A 21,800-nucleotide genomic window follows, 5' to 3' on the forward strand; every position below is an offset into this window, starting at 1 on the left:
TTAGCATTAGAAATTTCACCGATAACCCTTGACAACACCAGCATCATTTCTGTAGCTGGATCTAGGAAGCCAGTTGCACAGCATGGAAAGTATTTTTGCTATCTTGTTTTGAACTGCTGATAACAACATCATCAGTGAAGGGACCACATTGTTCTCTCAAAGGACGGGGAGGATTCCCCCCCAGGCCCAGCCTGCAGCTGCCCCAGCGCTGTCCCCAGAATGGGGAGGCAATGTCCCAGCTGCACGTCCTGTGGAGCAGGAGTAGCTTTCTGACAGCATCAGAGGCACAACTCTGCTGCCAGCAACAGAAGATGGATCATGAAACAAATTCTGCATCAACTCCAAACTGGAAAAAATGTTATTTGAACAGTTTCTAAGACAAGCAGAGCAGTTGAAGCTGCCCTGAGCTCCTCTAGCTCCAGAGCATGGCACAAAGGTGACCAAGACCAAGCCTTCTGCACAGTAGCTGCACCCCCAGCCCCAGGCAGCCAAGGCACTCCCGGAGGGTGAAGGCATCATCTGGTGCTCAGAAAGCCCCCAACCTCATTCTCTTGGTGCCAGACCAGCCTAATCACACCTCTGGTGGTGCAAAGGAAGTGAAACAGATAGTTCTTGTGCATGCATTCAACAGCTTTGAAAAGACTCAAGCTTGTAGAACACAGAGCAGAGCTGCAGATCTGGAGCTGGTTTCACAGCTGAACATCAGGCAGGATGCTGGATGAGGATGTAGAGGGTTTGACAGAAGGCCAGCTCCAGCACTACCATCCTCATCTGCTTTAGTATCATCTGAACTTTCAGGTACTGTTTTCCCAACAAGCACATCCAAGCCTACCAAAGACTGAAATCCTGAGAGCCTTCTGAGGAGCAGTAACTCAAACTGCAGTCTTGTACAGAGCCTTTTGGTGTCACTCAATTCATCTTTCTGAGCTGAGGATCCAAGTCAGGAAGCCAGTCCAGCAGGTCCACGAGGATGTGCCCATCCCAATGCACCATCTCTTGGGATGTGTGCATCCCTAGTTAGGCTTGTGTTTAAATAATATTACAGATGTGCTCAAATGTGGACAAAAGCATTACAGCACAAGGACAGTGAGCCAGCTCCATCAGCCATGCACAACTGGATGTGTTCAAGCCAGCTGATGGGTAATCCTGTGTGTACACATCACAAATCCGTAGCATAGCTCTCTGTCCTGCTTGGCAGAAGAGTGCTATTGCCTCTTGGGAAATCTCCTGATCAAAGACTATCCTCATACAGTAAATAATCAAACAAAATTGATGCATGTTTATGTATATATACACACAGTTCTCATGGATTTATGTGATGTTTTGCATATGCTAATGTCAGTCCAGAAGAGGGTGTAGGAGCTGACAGGGAAGCTGCAGCTCCATTGAAACAATGGGAATTTTCTGGTGAACTTCAATGTGACAGAGAAACTAATCTCAGAGGTCATTTAAGACTTCTGAAGCCTGCTAATTATACATTAGCCAAATCTTATTACAAATAAGTAATAAGTATAGGCACGTTTGTTGCTTTTACTAATGACATTAATGTCTTTTTTGATGATTTGCAGAACTCCAGGGGACCAGATACTCAATTTGCACTGATGTATCTCCCACTCTGGGGAACTCTGTTGATGTTTGGTGTCTTTCCACCATCTATCTTGAGACAATCCAAGGTCTGTTTTCCGCACGGTGGTTTGAGTTTCCTCTTCTGCTGTACATTTACACAGATTTAGTACCTCTCTTAGATAATGGATCTGTGCTCTATTTTCTAGCGTATAAGTGACTGTATGTTATTCTCTAGTACATAAGTGATTGTACATAGAATTATTTATTACTGTTGTTAAGGGGGATTTGTGCTTTTCCTCCCCTGCAGATGCCTTATCTCCCTTAGGGGAACGGCGGTGACATGCAAGCCTGCTGTACAGATCCATTTGTCTTTCCCTGCAGAGTCCCAGAGAGTTCAGGCACCCCGGTCAAAACCCCTGACGTTGCAGTTCACTGTGGGCCAGCAGCAGGGAACGAGCCAGACGTGGAGCTGGTTAAAACACGTTCTGCAAAATTATCCGGATTTGCCGGGCAAAGACAAGCGCGGGTTTTCCCCTCGCAACCATCCACATACCTCTGTGGTGGATTTGTTGGGAGTTTCCACCGCCTGTTTGCACAGAGCTGACTGTGGGTCCGCGCTGCCCCGCTCCGCTTCCTGTCTGAGAACAAGCTGAGACGCTCAGCAGAAACAACCTCACGTCCTTGCGGATGAAAACCGTGGAACACAATTTGTCCCGCTAGGGAAATCACTGCTTTAAGTGCATGAGTAATCCACTGACTTCATAGGAATAGCTCCGGATGGATTTTTTCAGTGTGCTCTCAGGGGCTGCAGCACATCATGGGCGAGTGCCAGGATGCTCGACTGGTCTGCTGCTGACCTATGCTGCCCACTGGGGTCTGGGCTGTCCCATGGACACGCCTGCTGTGCACCCCAGGGTTTCATCACTGACAAGCAGTCTGTTCCTAGCATTAGTATCCCCAGGAACATGCTCAGAAACTATAGATGAGGTCATTCCCCAGAGCCTGCTTAGGTATTTGGGGCCCTTCACGTGGAGAGGAGCTAAAATCTTACACTCAATTAATGATTTTTGAAGTGAAACTAGAGCTCTTTTTATAGTACATTTGGAGTCTGTTAATCTGGCACTGATAAATGATTAACAATTTGTTTATCCTTATCATTAGAGATGGTGCTAACATATATTCTTCACTCTTACTTACTTCAAAAGAGACATTGGGATTAACAGCCACCTACACAGAATCAGAATTGAACATAATTCATAAATTGTTTATTCACATTAACAAATCTGAGTCTGATTTCATCTCTGTGATGTCTTTTCAAGCAATCCATCAAACAAAATAAGCAATGGCCCACTCCAAAGGCCCTGAGTTCGACTTTATGCTCTAAACTTCCAAACTTCAGTCCAGGAGATGAGAGCACACACAACTCTGTCGGTCAGTGCTTAGCACAAGAAGTCCAGTGCAGAAAGACTGAGGGTGTGAGCTTTGTCCTACATTTGGAGATAACAAAGAAGTGGAAGCCTGGCCTGGAATCCATCACAGAAGCCCCCTGTAGAGCTCACCATGAATGACCCAATACCTGAGCTGAGCTCTCCACCATTGCCCCCATCACCCCTTGGAGGTGGCTTCTGGGCACAGCACTGCAACCCCTGTTCAACCAACAGACACCTGAGTGCAGATGGTGCTGAGGTGATACAGCTGGGTTTCTGGATGCAGAAGGATGTGCTTTGCTCCACGTGCATCATCAGAATCACAGATTAGAGATGTCTTTTGAAAAATGTGCTCTGAGCATGATTTTTTTCTTCCAAAAATAACTTGTATTTTGCTCATATTAAAAGAGCAGGATGTTCTTTCCTGTCCTACAGCGATAAGGAGGAAATGAGAACTATGTTTTTTTTTAATATGATATCAGCTACTATTCTTCTGGACTGGTGCTGTGAATCTTGATTTTTTTCCCCCCAGCACTAGCATTTTATTCCCTACGGATCTCATTTTGCTTCATTCTTGCCAATGTTCTCCCAGTGAAGCTCTCTTTGATTTCAGCAGGATCCTTCCATATTTATACCTCTCAGATCCCAAGGCAGTATGGATTGAAGGGAGGCAACCAACTGATGGCAGTGAATGCTGAATGCCTCAAAGCCCCTTTCCAACGAGACAAAGTCAGTGGAGAGACACAAGTAGGAGGCAGAGAGCATTCCTTCCTGTCCTCTGCATTTAAAGGAAAGAGGCTGCGCTTTGGAGGAAATGTGAATGTAATGAACTGGACACTTGAGTCCCATTGTGCTGAGGTCTGACAGGAAACACTTGGGGTTCGATTCAGGAAAAAGTACAGAGTATTCCTTTATAATACTCTCATAACCCCAGCTATCCCGCAGCATTTCACTGCCCGTCTGTCTTTAATGTATATATTCTCACAGCCCTCTCCAGAAGACCAGAAGGAAACCTGGCCACTGGGGAGTGGGGGAGGCATGGGAAGAAACTGTAGCGATGTTTCCAGCCAACAGTCATCCTAAGTGACAGCATAAAGGCAGCAGCTCTCTCTCTTTCCAACCTAAGGGACCCCAGCACAGCTGCCCTTGCTGCTGGCCACCACAGTTTGCTATGGGAGGAGGGACACTGCCCCAACTTTAGGAGCTACAAACTGCCTCGAGTCTTATGAAAGATACGAACTCCAAAGATCATGAAAGAAAGCCCAAACTCCATGCGACCCAGAAGAGATGGATTGAGGGCATAATGCCCTTGATTGAAAAAGGAGGCACCCAGGAAATCTTGTGGTGTATATGTGTATATATATTTAACTAGAGCTAAAGTAATTTGGCATGCACATCCCCTGAGCTGCTTCCTAAAGCACAGCTGCAGGAGGAATTATCTAGCTCTTAGCTGAAGGAACTCCTTAAAAATGAAAAAAAGAAAAAAAAAAAAGATGTAGGCCATTAAAGTGCTAATAAAAAATGTTGATGAATCTCGGCGCAGTGCTCTGATTATCTCTCTGTGGGGAATGAAGAACTCATTAACATGAGCTCCGTGCCACTCCTTCCTTCTTTCTCAGAGTTTGGCATAAAGCAAGGAAACAAATGTTTGTGGTTTGGCCAAGTTTCTAATGAGTAGCTCTGCAAGGTCGCCTGATTAGACACATGGCTTTTCAGAGGGCGAGAAGGCTGTGGCACCGTGCAAGTGGCAAAGCATGTCTGTGGGATCAGACACCCAAAAAGGAAGCACTTTATCTGCTGTTTGTAATCTGTTGGTTGCTTTTTGGGGGATTATTTAGCTGAATGCAAGAAAAGTGCAGAAAGAAAGGGTTTGTTGATACTGCAAACAGGGAGCAACAGCACGAAGCCCAGACAGAGTAACAGAGCACTAGTTCTTCCCAAAGACCCACGCTCCAAAAATGCAATGCTACTGTAGCTTACTATGGATTTGGTTTTACTCATTAAGGTCTGACCCAGCAGATTCATCCTGGCTGTTACCACACTATCTAGCCGTTGCCCTGCAGCATGGCTTCCTGTAGCAGCACCCAGGGCTCATGGCAGCAATCCCTGCACTGCCTCACCCTGCAGGCTGCAGCACAGCCATGCCTCATGGCATGGCCAAGCACCGCTCCAAGGAGGGAAATAAGCCTCCAGAACTAAAGGGAAAAGGCTCTCCCATGCAGGAAAGCTTCTTCTTGGTCCTGCTTGTGAGCCAATTATGGACTGAATCATAAGGATTTGTCATCTCCATAACCTTTTCAGGACTAAAGTAATAGTGAAGCTCATCCACATGCCCAGGAGAAGAAAACTTGTCCTACAGTAAACACATAAGAATGCATCTTTACATGTCTGAAAGCATTCTGCTGGGATAAGCACCGGTGCCTCTGAAATTCAAATTCCCAGGTGTGTGATCAGTGTCATGCAGCACCTTAGCATTCAAACCAACCTCCCCAGACACCAGGTCTGTCCCCTGCTTCCACATCCTGTAATGACTTAATAAACTTCAACTCAAAAGCAGTGATATTTTTCCATTCCCAGTATCCCCACTGGATGTTGCCAACTCTCCTGTGATTTCCAGCTGAAATGTGTCAGCAGCCAGTTCCTGTCCCATTGTCCCCATGCCAGGGCTGTCCACTGGCTGACTGAGTGCCGAGAGCAGAGAGCAGGAGCCAAGGGAATTCCTGACCCAAGGACTTCCCTGTACTACTGCCTTCACTTTCCAAACCACAGCTAAATGGTGGTATTTCTTGGCTTTTTTCAGGTTGAAAGTTTATCAAAACATGACACAGCTGTATTTTTTTTTCCTAAAAGGAAATAAAAAAGTGGGGGTAAACATGCAAGGAACAGCCCTGCTATTTCCATAAGTGCTATACTGAATAAATATGAATGAGGAAGCCATCTGCTCCATCCTTCCCAGTGCACTCCACACACAGTTATAGGTGTGCCAGCGCACTTGCTCTTCCTGTACCCAAGGGAATTTTCATTCCCTACAAGCACCAGATAGTTAGAGATCCTGCATTAAATAAAGGGACGACCTGGAGCAGCATCTGTTATCACTGGCCAGCACCTACAGGCTCCCAACGTACTGCTCCAGCCAGGTGGGGCCGTCTGAGCGTTGGCTATCAATTTGCAAATTAAAGCACCCTGGGCTGCACAGCGCGGTGCCTGCGGACATTTTGTCTCCAAGGCCTTCTGCAGAGGGACCGGCATCTCAGGGATGTGGTGCATCATCATCATCAGAAATGACCCCCAGCAGCTCTTTGAATCATAGAATCACTAACGTTGGAAAAGGCCACTAAGATCACCAAGTCCAACCCCACCCTACCCCCCCATGCCCACTAACCACGTCCCTCGGTGCCACATCTCCATGGCTGAATACCTCTGGGGATGATGACTCCCCCCCTCCCTGGGCAGCCTGTGCCAGTACCTCATTGCTCTTTTGGAGAAGAAACTTTTCTCAATATCCAACCTGGGCCTCCCTGGCACAACTCGACCGTTTCCTCTCATGCTATCACTATAGTCAGCAGATCCCTGAGTTATGAGGTTTGCCCTGAAACATCTCAAAGCTGAGCTACGCGAGTTACATCTGGTCACAAATGGAACTCTTAAGGCTTTCAAGCACGTTTTAGGCAACTTTTGAGCCTTAAAATTAGTTAAAAATATCATCACAGACTTTTCTTTTTGTATGTAAAGGCATATAACACCCAGTGGTTCTGTACGTCCTCACGGCTGCCGAGCACCGCCCGGATGCTGCCCAGCAAACCTCGAACCCGACTTCGACTTCGGGTGCAGAGCAGCACGGAGCCGACAGCAGCCGCAGAGCGTTGCGACCACAGAATGCTCCGCGGCAGCACAAAACGGAGAACAGAGCTGGCCAAAAGCAGCCTCTTTGCATTTTCTGCACACATACACACACACCCTGCCTCCTTTCCTCCTGGGAGCCTTTCCCTGTGCCTCCCCCGTGCTGCTCCCCCCACCGCGAGTCCCACTCCGCTCCATCGGCAGTGAGAGTGGCGGGAGCAACAATGGAGGGCGGCGGGCGGGGCCTCGGCAGAACCACCTCCTCCTCCTCTTTTTTTTTTTTTTTTTTTTTTTTTTTTTTTTCCTTTCCTCCCCCCCTCTCCTGCTTCTCGCGGCCCCTCAAACTTGGCCGAGCGGTACTGGGGGCAGGGCACGGCCGCGGGCAGATAGCAGCGGAGGGGAGGAGCCCAGGTGTCCCTTCCTGCCACATCGTTCCGCCCCCTCCTGCCCCCGGCCCTCCCCTCCTCCCCTCCCCGCCCGCCGCGGTGCTGGGCTCCCGCGCCCGCCGCTGCCGGAGGGATGGAGTGAGGCGCGGGGCTCCGAGGTAACGCCGCGCGGCTCCGCTGCCTTTCGGGGTGGGGAGGGGAAAGCGGGAGCCTAGCCGCCGGGGTGGGGGCTCGGTAAAATGTCTCCCGGCTCAGCAGAGAGTGGGGGGAGGCGGTGCGGGGCTGCCCCAAGATGTCCGCTCCCCCCGCCGCTTCTGGGGGGTGAAGTTTGCGGCCGCGCAGCCCGGCGTGCTGAGCGTGGAAGTGTGTGTGTGCACGCGTGTGTTTGTGTGTGTGCGTGCATGCGTGTGTGTGTGTTTGTGTGTGCGCGCATCCCGGCTGCGGGCGCACAAAGGCTGCGGGGCTGCGTTGCGCGCACCGGGAGCACCGCGCGGCCCGGCTCTGCCCCGTTAACCCCGTGCGAGCGGTGACTCGACCGCCGTAACGCCGCGGAGCCGCCCGGCTCGATCGCTGCGGAGTTGCGCCGTTTCCCGTCCGCGCTGCCCGAAGCTCCGCGCCGAGAGCCGGGGATCTCTCCATCCCTCCCCGGGTGCGGCGCCCCGTGGTCGGGGGGGGCTGTGCGGGGCCGCGCTGCCGCCCGCGGGCTCTCCGTGTGCTGCAATGCTGTCTTTTTGCCTCAGCGCCGATCTGAAATAGCGCGCGCCTATGTGCAGAAATCGCAAATGCAGGGCGGTGTTGGAAGCGATTGTAACGATGGGGCGGCTTGGCGCTATCACGAGACGCGGCAGCCCATGCGAGGCTCAGAAAACGGCTTATAATTTATATCTTCCACGAGGGCTGGGCTTTAGAAATGTTCCGTCGCTTTCGGCTCCACCTTTGCCGTTTGCCAAGGATCCCATTCCCAAGCACGCGCAGTCTTGGCACGGTGCTGCTCACCGGCAGCACCCCTGCAGTTGTGGCCAACATCTGGCCCTCCTCTTCTCCGCACTCTGCTCCTGCAGCTTTGGGATCTGCTCCGTGTCCTGCGGTGCTGTATGTCTGCGTACATTAGGAGAAAATTGGGTATTTATGCCTTTAACTTCAGTGAGGAGGGTTGCAAGGGGCCTTGAGGAGTTTGCTCCCAATTTTTGAGTTTGCAGACTGTTTTCTTCTCTTATATAAAAATTCAGAGTGAGTTTGATAAGTGCGTCTATGAATTGGAGCTCGTCTCAGTCCAACAAATTGGCAGCATCTGCGTTACCAGCCGGTGTGACTGCAGTGTGGCTCTGCTCAGCATCTGTACGTTACAGGTGGGTTGAGCCCCAGTCTGCTGCTTTGTGCCCACCAGAGCACGCAGAGGGTGGTGATGTGGTCCTAAGCAGAGGGAAGAGTGTAGGTTGTGCCTCAGCTGGGTGGAGCTCATCGGTGGGGGGAGCTGAGTTATAAAATCAATAGGTAAAATAAATAGCAAAAAATGATTGCCAGAAGGTTATAAAAGACTCCATGTTTGGATTTGCTGGATGATTCTCGAGCAGGATAAGCTGTTGCTGCAATCGGCTTTGGTACCAGAGGAGCGAAGTTGATAAATGTGACCCCAGACTCCAGGCTTTGCTGAGATTGAGGAGATTTTGGGTTGTTCAGGTGCCTCCTGCTCTGGGCCTGGTGTATGGGGACGGCCAGGAGTCCAGGGTCCGCCCTATTCCCTTGTAGGGTTGGTGGGTGCTCTGTGAGTAAGGAGTGTTTGAGCTCCTGAACTCTGTGCACACTCACTACTAGCGGATACCCGTTTTAGCTTTGCAGGCCCTTGCGTTCTCAGGTTCTCAGGATTTCGTGTTTTTTTTTAGAATAAGGCATTGCTGATATTTAGTTTTCACTGGGGGAATGCGAAACCTGAAGCAGGGAGAGGCTGAGGGTTTTCCATCTCGGGATCAGTGCCTGCACTGATGGCTGAGCAGTTCTTCATTCTTGGCCAATAGATGGAGTGCTGCTGTGCTCCAGGATCTCTGGGAGTGCAGTGATGCCTTGGCTAAATCACTTATTATCTTCCACTTTTGCCCAAGAAGACCAGCTGTGTCAATCCTATTTAAGAAAAGGATGATGTGGGGGGCTATGCATCTGCAGTGCTTGTGGAGTGGCTGGAAACCAATGGGGCCAGGCAAGTAGTGTGGACTCACTGATGGGGTGGGATGGAGTGGCTGGATCCTGTCTCTGCTGGGCTCATTTCCATTGCATGTGGTGCTGGAGGTGAGCGTGGGGCCGCCTTGTTACGATTCTTGCTGCAGGTGAGACCTGCAGCAAGCATCCTTCTCAGCCTGCTTCACAGGGATGGCATTGGAATTAGAGTGCTTAAAAAAAATTGGCATAGGGAACAACCTGTGTGACCTTGAGCTGATACACAAAGTTGCCTTTGCTAGCTTAAACAGGAGAAAAAAACCTGTTTCTTTAAGAAATATCCTGTAAGTGTAGTGACCATAGCAACGTCAAGCTGTTATTTCTCTTGTAAGTCAATTTTGCAATCTCTTAGTGTCGTTGTTTCAAAAGTGGAGTAGGTCGGTATTTTGGTATTGACTCAGAAGAATGCAATCTATATTATTTGGTGGCATTGCTTGCTGTTACATCACAGGCTTCTCTGCAAGCTCTGCTCTGAAATGCTGGTTGTCGTATTGGGAAAAGAAGTGGTAGTGCTGCTTTTGGTGGTGGTTCTCAGCAGGTAGTATCTTCATGCAGCATTTTCTTGGTATGTGAAGATGGATTAAAAGCTTCTTGAATCGTAGGGAACATGTTCATGTTCAAGTTAGAGGCAAGCAGATTTATTTCCTGTATTAACTTTGAGGCCACTGGCATGGGGAAGCACTTCTGTGATGCACAGTGATTTCTTTTCCTTGCACAAATGAGAATTTGAGATCTTTCTTTTAAAGTCATCACAAATGTAGTTGAATGGTGGATAGTTCTTGTTTAATATTAAGCCAAATCAATTTTGAATTGCATCAGTAAATTTGGTATGAAATCAGATATGAAAGTGTCTTCAGTTATAGCTTTCTTTTAACCTAGACTAAGTGGGGATGTTTGTCACTTAAAATAATCAGTAGAGTGGAAAATATTTTGTGAAGAAGTTGAGATTTCCTTGGGATTCTTTAAAAATCTTCTGTAAGAAGGCCCCTTAATTTGAGGGTGGTGGTGTTTTCCTTTGTTTGGTTTTACCCTGCATCTTCACAGTTCAGTCTATGTGATGTAGGCAACTGCTTTGCCAAGACTCTGGGAACGTGTAAGATTCGTTATTATATTTAATGTCATTCAAATGTTAGTAATGTAAACTCTGCTTTACAGGGATGCAATCAGCTGGAACGAAGAGCTAATTAAGGCACCATTATAGTAGTCTCATTCACTGTTCCAGTCTTCCACCTATTCTGATCTTGGCTGGGGAGAAACTCTTCTCTTGCTTTGTATTGTTTAACATGTTAAATTCCTAGGGACTTCAGAGCAGCAGGGAGCTTCTGGGTGAGCAAGAGGCTGAGGGCAAGGTCAGTAAATGGGCAAGCAGCTCCATAGCTCCTCACTTTGCCTTCGCTTGACCTGCAGCAGTGAGCAATTGGTGGAATGCCCTTCCCCTTTTGCAGTCAACGTGCACTGAAGGTACTTCTCCAGCTGAGGTATTGCATTTAAGCAGCTGTCAGGTTGCAGCTTGCTGTTTTTCTTCCTGTCACTGTGCTGCCTTGCATGAGTCCTAAGCACAGCGTGGTGGTTGTGGCTGGAGCTTCAGCTGAATGCTGGACGGTGTTGGCCAAAGCGAGAGGGTTCTGTTAAATTACTATGAAAACTTATGTTTGTTATCTTAATCTACACGTGCAGTAAATCATCTTAAGGCTCTTTTTATTGTTGCATATGCTTAATTGTGTTATCACAGAATCATAGGATCGTTTAGGTTAGAAGGGACCTTTAGAGGTCATCTGCTCAAGCGTGGCCACTAGGAGCAGGTTGCCTAGGAGAGCAATACACCTATTAGTAGTATTATTTTTGTAGAAAATAGGTAAAGTTACGCACGTCACCTGTGGCTATTACACTGAGCGTGACATTCTTCAAAAGTCCACCAGATCTGCATCTTCGTGTGTTTGCAGGCTTGTGGTCAGCGTCAGGTCTGACTGCAAGATGCATGGCACCACCAAAGTCTTCCTGTGCTGGATGGTAAATACAGGGCAAAACAGAAGGCCTTGCTTATTGGATAAAGTTCTCTTTACTTGTGCTAATGCATTAAAAACAATAAAGACAAAATAGAACTCAAAATATTTATATTTTCCCCTCCAAACATAGACTCACTTAGGGTGAAGAAAGGCTTTTGTTTTGTCAGTTCTAGAAGCCTTGACCTAACCCTGTAGAAACCATTTGGGGCTGAGGTTGACTGTGTGGCTGAAATACACAAATTTTAGATCAATGGGAATCACAATGTCTCCTGTGAAGACGTGTGCTGGGGGCTTTCACTTCCTCCAGTTCTTTTCCTGCTGCTGGGATTGGTCTCAGCTCCTGTCTCAGCACTTGCCCAGTTCCCCTGCAGATCCCAAGCAAAAGACAATCACAGGTCCAAGTCTTTGGGTGAAGTCTGTTGGCCAGCCTCCTGCTTTGCTCTCACCTAAACACAGACTGGGTGAGGACAGCCTGCAGGCTGCCTTTGAGGCCAGGAGTTGATGCCCCAGCCTTTCAGAAAGTGCCCAGTTCAGGTGCATGCCTCAGGAACGAACAGCAACGACTCACCCATGTTTTAGTCTTTATAAACAAAAAACTCTATGCTTAAAGATTCATTAAGGTCACAGAGTCAAGTATTTGAAAGTTAGATAGTGCATTCCAAAGAAAATATCCTGGATTTAAACATGAAAATTAAACTATAGCATTGGAAAGCATACTCGTGAGCCCTCATGTCAGGAAGTGTAGGAGTGTTTTGTCTCAGATGCTGTACATCTAGCAGATGCTTTGCAGAGGCAACCTTCAGCCTGGAAGCAAAAAATATGGAAAAAAATAAGCTGAAATATGAAATTGGAAATAGACTTCAGAGGTGGAAAAAGTGGATGATACCAGGTGGTGCATCTAATTCTACGTGGAGCTGAGCAGTGACACACCATTGGTGATACGGTGACAGCCTGTGGTTTTTTCCAGCACAAATGCACAGCCATTTCCATGAGAATTGCATTGTCACTTCTCCAGAATCCTGAACAATTCTAAAACAGGAGTGAGACGTGATTTAAGCCAGTTTGTTGGTGTACTTTCAATACACCAAACGTTATGTGCAGGACAACTGCTACATTTACGCTCCAAACCAAAGTGTCTAATTGCTAGAACATTCAAATTTCTCTTTGAAATTTCATGATATAGTACTCTGAAGAAGGAAAAATTACGTATTCTCTCATGAATCTTTTTTTTTTTTCCAGATGTATTTATTTGCAGTTTCTATGGTGTATGTGAAATTTAGGGTGCAAGAAGCTGGTTTGTGTATCAGATTAATAGCTGTCACTCCTTTGTTAACTGAACACAACATTAGCCCTTGTGATATAGTATTTCTGCCATAATAAATGAATAACTAGTCAAGTATTTCTCTTATCATGATCAAATTGTGGCAGTGCCCACAGGCTCATCATCATGTTTCAGATCTTTATTGCATATGAAGTATTGAGCTAAATATTCATTTCAGGAGTCTTAAGTCTTTGTAATGTTCATGGTTAGCCTATGGAATTTTTGCTTTGAATGGCAGCTTGCTTTAAATGCATGCTTGTCTAAAGGTATATACAAAGGCAAAACTCTTCTTCAAGAGATTCAAAACAATTTTTTTTTCTGGCACAACTGCTGGGCAAGAAGGCAGAAAGCTGAGATGTTTATGATCTACAACTCATTCACTAAATGGAAGCTTTCTCCTAGGGCAAACTGTGCATTTTCATTCCAGGGGCTTCATAGTTTACTTATTCCTAAAAAGAAAAAGAAAAGTTACAAAAGAATCTGCGTATACATGATTGTTTGGGGTTTTGTTTTTCCATTCCCATGAATGGACGTAATAGTGAATACAAATTAGATTTCTTGTAGGCATGCTGATTGTTATAATTTGAATATTCAGAGCTGTGTAGCTGGCTTGGCATTCAGGGACACGTGCGTGCTCAGTGTTAAGTGGCTGAGGACTTCAGGGACACAGCTGGGGCACCCGGCAGACCCCACTCACTGTGCATGGCTTGGAATGGAACACTCCATCTTCTAAGGCAAAGTGTCTGAGGTGGATCTTTCAATAAAATTTTCATAAATATTTTCATTGCGAAGGCTTAACCCCGAGTGGCTGAGGAAGAGAAAGGAAGTTGTGAGGCATGTTTCAGTGGTAGGTAGCGCAGTGATTTCTAAAGCAAAGTAAGCCCACAGCCAGCACAGCTCATGTTATAGGGTTGGCTTGTTTGTTGTTGAACTAATCAAAATCAGGGGTCTAGTACTGAGCAAAAGATCTTTAATTAAAAAAGAAGTCAACAATCCAGCGCAAAGAAAACCAACAGTCCCAGCAGTCTGGCAGTTGGATTTTCCTCCTCCTTTACTTCTCCCTTTCAAACTTTGTTTAAATAATCTTGCAGTGTGCTAAGAGATTGAATGCATCTGTACAGTGCTAGAATGAGTGAGCTCTGTGCTCAAAACCAGGTTAGTTTATAAAAAAAATTTATACGTCTTGAAATGAATCCAGGGAGCTTCCAAGTTGAAATGTGAACTCTAGACAATGTGCTTTAGCTGTATAAAACATTTAAGCTGTAAAACGCCAGAGGTGCCTGGAGAAGTCACCCTATGGCAGCAGAGGGGGTTCCCTGTCTGTGTCAGATGTTTCCCTGTGAGCCAAGGACTTGGGGGATATTTGCAGTGCTGCTTCCTCTTCAGGTGCTGGTGTGTGTGCTTGCTCTCCTCCTGGTGTGCGCTTCTTCAACTTAGCTGTTTTTAAACAACAGTGCTTGTAACTTTGCATGTCCTAAGGCAAATCCTCCATAAGGCTAAATGGCTAAGGCTGCTCAGTTCTTCTCAACCATGCCTTAAGCCTGAGAATCTCTGAGTGCCTGGATCAAGATGCCATCTCCACCTCCAGTGGCCACATGGAGTGTGTGCGGTGTGCTGTGATGTTGTCTGCCAGAACTGTGCCCTCCAGCAAGGGCAGTCAGCCTCTCAGTCCTACGCCTTGTGAAATCTTTGTGCTGCAAAGGATGCCAGATCTTCCCTCAGTTGGCAGGCGCACGCGATGCGACCCGAGCCAAGGGAAGGGAGCGCTCAGAGAGCTCAGTGCTCGGGGGCAGAGGTGGGAGCTGCTGCAACCCCATCTGCTCAGCTCACCCAGACCCAGGTGAGGACCCACAGCTTGAAATGGGACTGCCCCTACATACCTGTGGGCAAAAACATGGGCATAAACCTTTCCAGAGGAAAGGACTCTTATTGGTGCCCTGAAGACAGAGTGTAGCAGTCTGGTTGTCTCCAGATTAGGATTTGGTGATCGTATCTCTCTGATGGGAAAAATTCACCGTGTTTCCTTGTTGAAATAGTCTCCTTTAGTGTTTAAAAAAATAATAATTCAGTTATATTGCTTCCTTTCATATTAAGGTTGGATAATACTCTGCATAAGGCTCTCTACTGTCTGTGTAATTGTGACCAAAATGAATTAGCTCAAGTTGGGAGTAAGAATAACAGAGTCATATTTATAACCTGGGTTAGTTTTTAACAAGAAAAAAATAGCTTGAGGTATGCCATGTAACGGGAGAGCCTGACTGCTATCAAACATGCTGCAAGTGTATAGTAACAGGTATTGTAAGGCAGTAAATGTATCTTTGTATGGCAAACCTGATGTTGCTGCTGTTCCCAGGGGGTGAGTTGAGTTGGGCTGTTGGCGAGGCTCAGCTAACAGAGCTTTGCTTATAGCGTGCACAGAGACGGGCTGGTTCTGCACAGAAGGGTGACCTTTGCTGTATTTTGGTTTCAGATTTCACAGGGACCCATTTCAAAGTTTTTAGCTTCAATCCACACCCTGCTGGTGGTAAGCTATAAAACTCCCTTTGAAGGAAGTTTCTTAAAAAGAAAAAAAAAAATAATCTGTCCTTTATTACCTTAATAAAGTTAGATAAAGGTCATTTGTTTACTCCGTGTGTAATAATGCGCTGCTGCTGCTGTTATTTGTCAGTATAACTGATGGTTCAAAGATGAAATGAAAGCTGCAGAATTACCAGCTATAATGTGTAAATGTGTAATACAAGTAATTCTTTTTTATGACTCTTCAGTTTGTTAGTTAACTTGAAGAATGCTTACTGGCATATACTTATGCTGGGGAGACTGTTATGGGTGATGTGGTATAAGGTAATGTCCTTCCTCCAAGGTTATTTCACCTTCTTTCTAAACTTTTGCTTATGCTCTCTGTCTCTTCAAAAACAATTTAAGAGAATAAACAAAGCTGTGTAAATGTTGTTTGTAGACAGCTCAGAATGAAAGAAGCCACGGCTCCAGACTTTGGGATACAAGGTGGCAGCTCCACTACTCCCAGAATCTGTAGGGAAAAGGTCTTGTTAGAAGGGATGCTCTTTGGGTTGAAGGCAACGTTTTGGAAAAACTACAGAGACTTCAAAATTATTTTAATTAAAACCTCCTTGTCCATTGTTTGTTTTGGCAGTTCTTAAGAGGCTCAGAAATGTGTCAGAACCTTCCAAGTTTTCAAAAGCCATTCCTGTTATCTGATAGTTTGGAGTTTCCTGTCCTGGATGCTGGATTTGAAGAATGAAGGTGTCATGTAGAGGAGGAAAAGAGGAAAGATGGGAATAACCAAAGCAGGACTTGCCAGTGTAACTGGTTCACAGAGTGTGGAGGAGTGAAAAAGCTGACAAATACATAAGAATAAGCATTGAAGCATGTCTGCTTGTTTTATTATCCTTAGACTGTATCATGCAGTTGTGTCTGTTAGGCACGTATCAGTGCTCACCTAACCCTTAATCCTGCAAGGAGGGGGAGAGTTACAGAGTATGTGTGTGTGCAGGCAGATGGAAGGTGTCCCTGCAAGTTCAGGTATTTCCCATTTTGCATTAAGTCCTTGAAGTCAGCTTGCTGTTGGAGTTAAAGGGACCAACTGATCGCGTGGGTCTGCAGGTGTTAGTGTAGTGCAGGATCCCGGGCAGCACAAGGGCTCAGTGCTTGGGATGGGATGCTTTCTGTTAAATCTTGTCTTCATCTGCAGCCTTTCTGTACAGCATGGAAGTCCATAGCTAATTTTTCTGTTGTAAATTAAAAGGGTTTCCCTATTGAGTAGTATGTAATATTGCTCGTTTTACTTTTTGGCTCAATCTCATGGTTATTGACAACAAGCTGAGGCTAAATATCTCCACAGTAAAACTTCACTGCATCGAGTAGACCAAGGTATCTCGGTCTCATATGTTTAACCACCTGCAATTTGTAGACCAAAGTGCTTTTTGGAGAGAAAGGGGTTGGGCTTGGTTCTGCTAATGAACTTGTGGTTGTAAGACAGCTTTATATTTGAAGAAGTAATCATTGCGTTGAGGAAAGCTGAAGATAGGCAGGTTTAGCACTGCTCAGCTGCCTCCCAAAATGTCCCGCAATCAAAACTTGTGGTCCCTTTATGTGCTTTTCAAAACAGCGTTGGCTGTCTTCTCCTGCCCAGGTTTTCAGCAGTTAAATGATGTGTAAGAAAACCTAGTGTTACTGCTAACAAATTTGGCACCGAAATTGTTTTAACAAATTTAATGCTGACTTTCCAAAGAGCAGAAAGCTGTTTGCTGTGAAGTTGACTGAAATTGTTCCAGTTTGTCTCTGCAGGTGGTGAATGATACGCGTTCACAGTGTGCACAGCCGTCCTGTAGATAGCTCCATGTCCTTCAGTGGGGTGTCCTCGCTTTTTCCTGTGCCTTTTTTTCTTATTTATTTTCTGTTCCCTCTCCTAACCGCAACGTAGTGTTATCTTTGTTATCTTCAGAAGTTTGTGCTTTTTTTGGTTGGGGTGATGCACAGGGTTCAGTGCAGATACTTAAGGAGTCTTATCAAAGTAATACTGGCTCAGTCAGAGTAAAGATGCTTTAGCTAAATAGACTGTGGCTGTGTTTAAAAATAACAGCCCTGGCTGTGTCAGCGTGCTGGCCGACCTGGTTTCGTTGTGGGATGAATCAAAAGAGAGAGGCTGAATTTTCCTGAATTTTCGCTGTGAATCACCCAAAGGCTCAGTGTTACACTGGACACCGTTTAAATGCACAGGTCCTGAGCGTGGTGCCTCTGCCTCTCACTTACATCAGAGCTGCAGTGCCTTCGTGCCTGGGTTCAGGCACTGTCCTCTGGGTTTGGGCCTCCTGGCCCTTTTGTGCAGAGAGAAAGTGGTGCGAGCACCCCACTGTACCACAGTCACTGCATTCCATGTAAGCTCATACAATAACAGTACCATGTTTTTTGAAAATGCAGTGTGTATCTGATGTTTATTTCATTTTTGTTTCCTCGTGGTTCTTGTTCTATGGGTTTTTCTTTTTTTTTTTCTTTTTTTTTTTCCTTCTTGGCAAGGAAGACAACATTACATTCCGGTACCAAGAGGAAGGGTATTAAGCTAACTCATAAAAAGATTTATTATCAAATGTAGTTTTTCATTTTGTCCACTGGAATTTTCTTTCTTTCTTTTTTTCTTTTTTTTTTTTTTTTTTTTAGATTACTGGCTTCATTCATGTAGTCTTTGTATCAAGTTAGGATGCTGTCTTTGTTAAGTTATGGCTCCTTAGGGTTTTCTGCTACAGAGGTTTCTTCAGTCAGGGGAAATGAGGGTATAATAAAGAGGATCCAAGGACCGGACGTAATGATTCTATATAGTTGAAATAAACAATGCTAGATTTGGCTGATGCTAGTTTTTCCATCTTTTTTTTTTTTTTTTAATTGACAGTTGCTCATTTTGCTTTTAGCAGAGTTTAAAACTGAAAGAGCATGAATGTTTGAAGTAACTGAAAGACCAAGTGCAGACAGTTTAGGCAATACGTGCCATCACTGTATCCTGTCTGTATGCATTTACCCTGAATTCTGGCTTACTCAGGAAGCCCTTTTGATTCAAACACCACATAAATTCAGCAGGACCAATTATTCTTAATATCCAACCTTTTTCTCAGTTATGCAGTTCAGCTGCATAACTGAACTCTTTTTCTAACCTTCTTTCCTTAGTGCTCATGTTAGAAGCAGTTCTCTGCTAAAGCAAAAGCCATTACAGTGGGTTATAGTGAATATAGTGCATTGACAGATTTGAGATGAGCATTTGCAGTACACAACTGCAGTGCATTATAGTTCTATGCAATGAATGCAGCATTTTTAGCCGTTCCTTTTTTCTTTTCCCTTGTACCGTATGTATGTAGAACACAAAGAGATTCTTGATGAAAAAAGAAGATGACAGAAAGGTTAAAACTGCATATTGCTCCGAGGATAAACTTCTGGAAATATTTCTGTGGACTGTAGCAATGTGTGTTACGTAAGAGAGAAGAAAAGTTTGCCCTGAAGTGCTGAAATTATTAAAGCATTTGTAAAAGTGAGCTCTGTCTGTAGCAAGTATCAGAACATCCATGTCAGTCCTGCAGGTGGATGAATATGGGTGCATGTAAAATCCTGGTTACCTGCAAGCAGCTGTGGGCTGAGGGGTACCGTGCTGTGTAACTCACTGAAAGAGTGGATATTACAGCTCACATCCTTACATTACTCAGTTACATTGCAACTCATTTTCCTGAGCTGTGTGTTTAGCACATGTGAGGTTCTGATATCTCGTTTGCTTTGGTTTGCTTTTTTTCAGCAAATGAGCGTGGACCTACTGAAGTGTGCAGTTCTGGACCTTGCTAATTTGTCTTTGCATCTCTCACATCAAATATGCCAGGCCTGTGTTGTAGCACCTCAAGATCTTTGTGGGGTTTGCAGTGCGTGCGGCTCCTCAGCTTTGTCTGGAACTGCCGTAGAATTGTAGAATGGCCTGGGCTGAAAAGATGAACTAGTTTCAACCCCCTGCTACGTGCAAGGTGCCAACCCCTAGACTAGGCTGCCCAGAGACACATCCAGCCTTAATACCTCCAGGAATGGGGCATCCAGCTCTCCGGGCACCCCCTGACTCTATCTCTAAGGCAGAGGAAGGCAGGAGCTGTTTGGTGTCTTTAATCACATCCTTGGTCTGAGCTGCCTTCTGGAGAAATCTATTGATGGTGGAAGCCTTACAGTGAGGCAAACCCAAGCCTTGGCTGGCTAATTGGGGTGCCCCATGAGTGACCCCTCATGTTGCTGTGCCTACACACGCCTCAGCGAGATCCAAACTCTGGGTCCTCCCAGCTCTTTAAGAATGGCACGAGTCTATTTAGTTCTCAGTTTGTTATTTGATTGCTCTAATATTTAATTAATCCATCTGCATGTTGGCTTAACCTATGGAAAGACTCAGACTGTGAGATTTTTTTAATTAACTTCTTAATATAAGCTGTGCAAATGCTGCAGTGTTATCCTTTGCTATTTAGGATGCTTGAAGCCCTCAGTAATGTGACAGCTGCTGGCTGGGGACAGCCCATAGTGTGAAACTGTTGGCATCCAGTAAATGAAAGGGATCTTGCTGTTGACTTCAGTGTGGTCAGAATCCACCTGGAGGTGTTGGGTTTCTAAGCAGTTCAATTTGTTTGTGTTCTCTCTTAAGAAAATACACAGACAAGCACATCCTCATGTGTTTCTCCTAGCCCCCACCCATAGGTCGATTTCAGAACCGGATACAAATACTCTCAGTTAGGTTTTTCTGTTGTGTTTGAAGAAGCTTTGTTAGAAAGGCTTCTGTTATGAGCAGTGATTAAGTTCCCATACCTGGGTGGGCTCTTCTTTTTGAATGAGTTGGTAGCATTGAAGTTTGCTGGAAGTAATCTTCAGTGCTGCCCACCTGCATACCCACTCCAGTTCCCCTGGAAGAGCTCAGAGGCAAATGCTTTCAAATTGCCTGCTTGGGAGAGTTTTCAAACTGAAGCTCCATTCATGTCATCTTGCATTGTGTTTCCTCGGTGAAAATCCAACTTATCCCCACTTTGATTTTATTCTCCAACTTTTTTCATCATTTCATGTGACTTTTCAAATACACTTCTTGGAAAAAATGGTCTAGGTTAATCAAGTACTTGAGCTTTAGTGAAGAATGCAGGTGCTCATAAATGACAGTGCCTTCTGAAAGAGTTACACAGTTGTATTTTTCAAACGTTCAACCAAGAGGTAATATGGGGACAGGGACTATTTTCTTTTCAGTTGTTAATTTAAGTGATGCCACTGGTGGTTACTTAACCTTACTTCAAGTTCTATAATTACATACAAATACATCGCCAATACAAAAACCTCAGTAACTATAAACCACTTTGGGATTTTTACTAATTTAGTTTTGTATGAACATGAATGTAGAGTGAGAATAAAATGATTATACAGAGAGATTTCTGTTCAACACTGGATTCAGTATTCTTATGAATATGAACTTGTCTGATCCAGCTCAGCAGTGCGTTTGTAAAGAGTGTTGTTCTTAAATACTTCAAAACCAGTGCAAATCTTTGGTTTTACATGTGGGATGATACAGTCAGGCTTCCTGTTTATTTCCTGTTTTGAGAAGAGAAGAGAATGAGTTTGAATAAAACTTCCGTGAGCTAAGGTGATAATATTTTATAAATCAGTACATGTGGAAGATCCAAGTTCTTCTGAAAATCTACTGATTTTCAACTCAGAACTTATTACTATTCCTATTAGTTTTGTTGATTGTGTTCTTATCAGCATAAAAAGTTGCTTAATTCTCTATGGGATGCTGGAACACACCAATTTTTGTCATATAATTTGAGTTAGCTTGCCAAGAGCTCTATTGAGAGATTTTAAATATGTCATTATTGATCTAAAACTTAGCTATGCATCAGATAAATTTCTGTTTAACTCAAAGTGCTACAAATATTTGATTGAAGCCTCTTTGTTCTTCTACTTCAGTGAGTAGAATTATAGTAGCCGTTTATGGACTTCTCAAAATAAGCTCATGAGTTGGGGCAGTGCTAGGGAAGTAGGTATTGAAGAAGCTCAGTCCAAGCTTAGCTCTCGCCTAAGAGGTTTCTCTTCACAGCTGATGCAGGAATGGACTGCTACAAAGCAGTGTTTCCTAAGCAGCATGTTCAGTCTTTTGTAGGTAAGGGTACACTTGAATTGTTTTTGTGATGGAATTGTGAAAAGGTGAGGGTGTTTTAATGTTCTAGCTCTAAAAACTTTGTGTAAGAGAGTTGGAGAAAACATAGAAGACAAGTTAAATGATTACATATAGAGAGAATTTTCCCTTAAACATTGGGTTCAGGATGTAGGCCACATCTGTAATCATGTTTTTAGAAATGAGTCCATATTAAATGGACTCCTTGCCAACAGCATCTGGTTGCACTTTATGTACATGTTTTCTTTCATAGAGAAAGCAAACCATATGACATAACCCCAGTCAGATAAAAATGATTGTTTATAATACTTTGCTTATTTATGTAGCACCACAAGATGAAATATGTCTTCATCTTAAAAACTTCAC

The 21,800-nt window shown here is 45.0% G+C and overlaps 1 protein-coding gene across 3 annotated transcripts in view; it reads left to right on the plus strand.

The window, feature by feature from the left end:
- The first annotated feature begins 7,246 nt into the window (after window positions 1–7,246).
- Window positions 7,247–21,800, plus strand: part of ADD3 (adducin 3) — a 90,391-nt gene continuing 75,837 nt past the window's right edge. For 2 of the 3 annotated variants that reach the window (XM_085229040.1, XM_085229042.1), the window contains exon 1: window positions 7,247–7,377. The gene's annotated coding sequence lies outside the window, so the exon portion shown is untranslated. The remainder of the gene's footprint in view (window positions 7,378–21,800) is intronic. The other variant, XM_085229041.1, reaches the window with a different exon arrangement.

Source organism: Meleagris gallopavo, chromosome 8, assembly GCF_905368555.1.
Source record: "Meleagris gallopavo chromosome 8, MGAL_WU_HG_1.1, whole genome shotgun sequence".
NCBI lineage: Eukaryota > Metazoa > Chordata > Aves > Galliformes > Phasianidae > Meleagris > Meleagris gallopavo.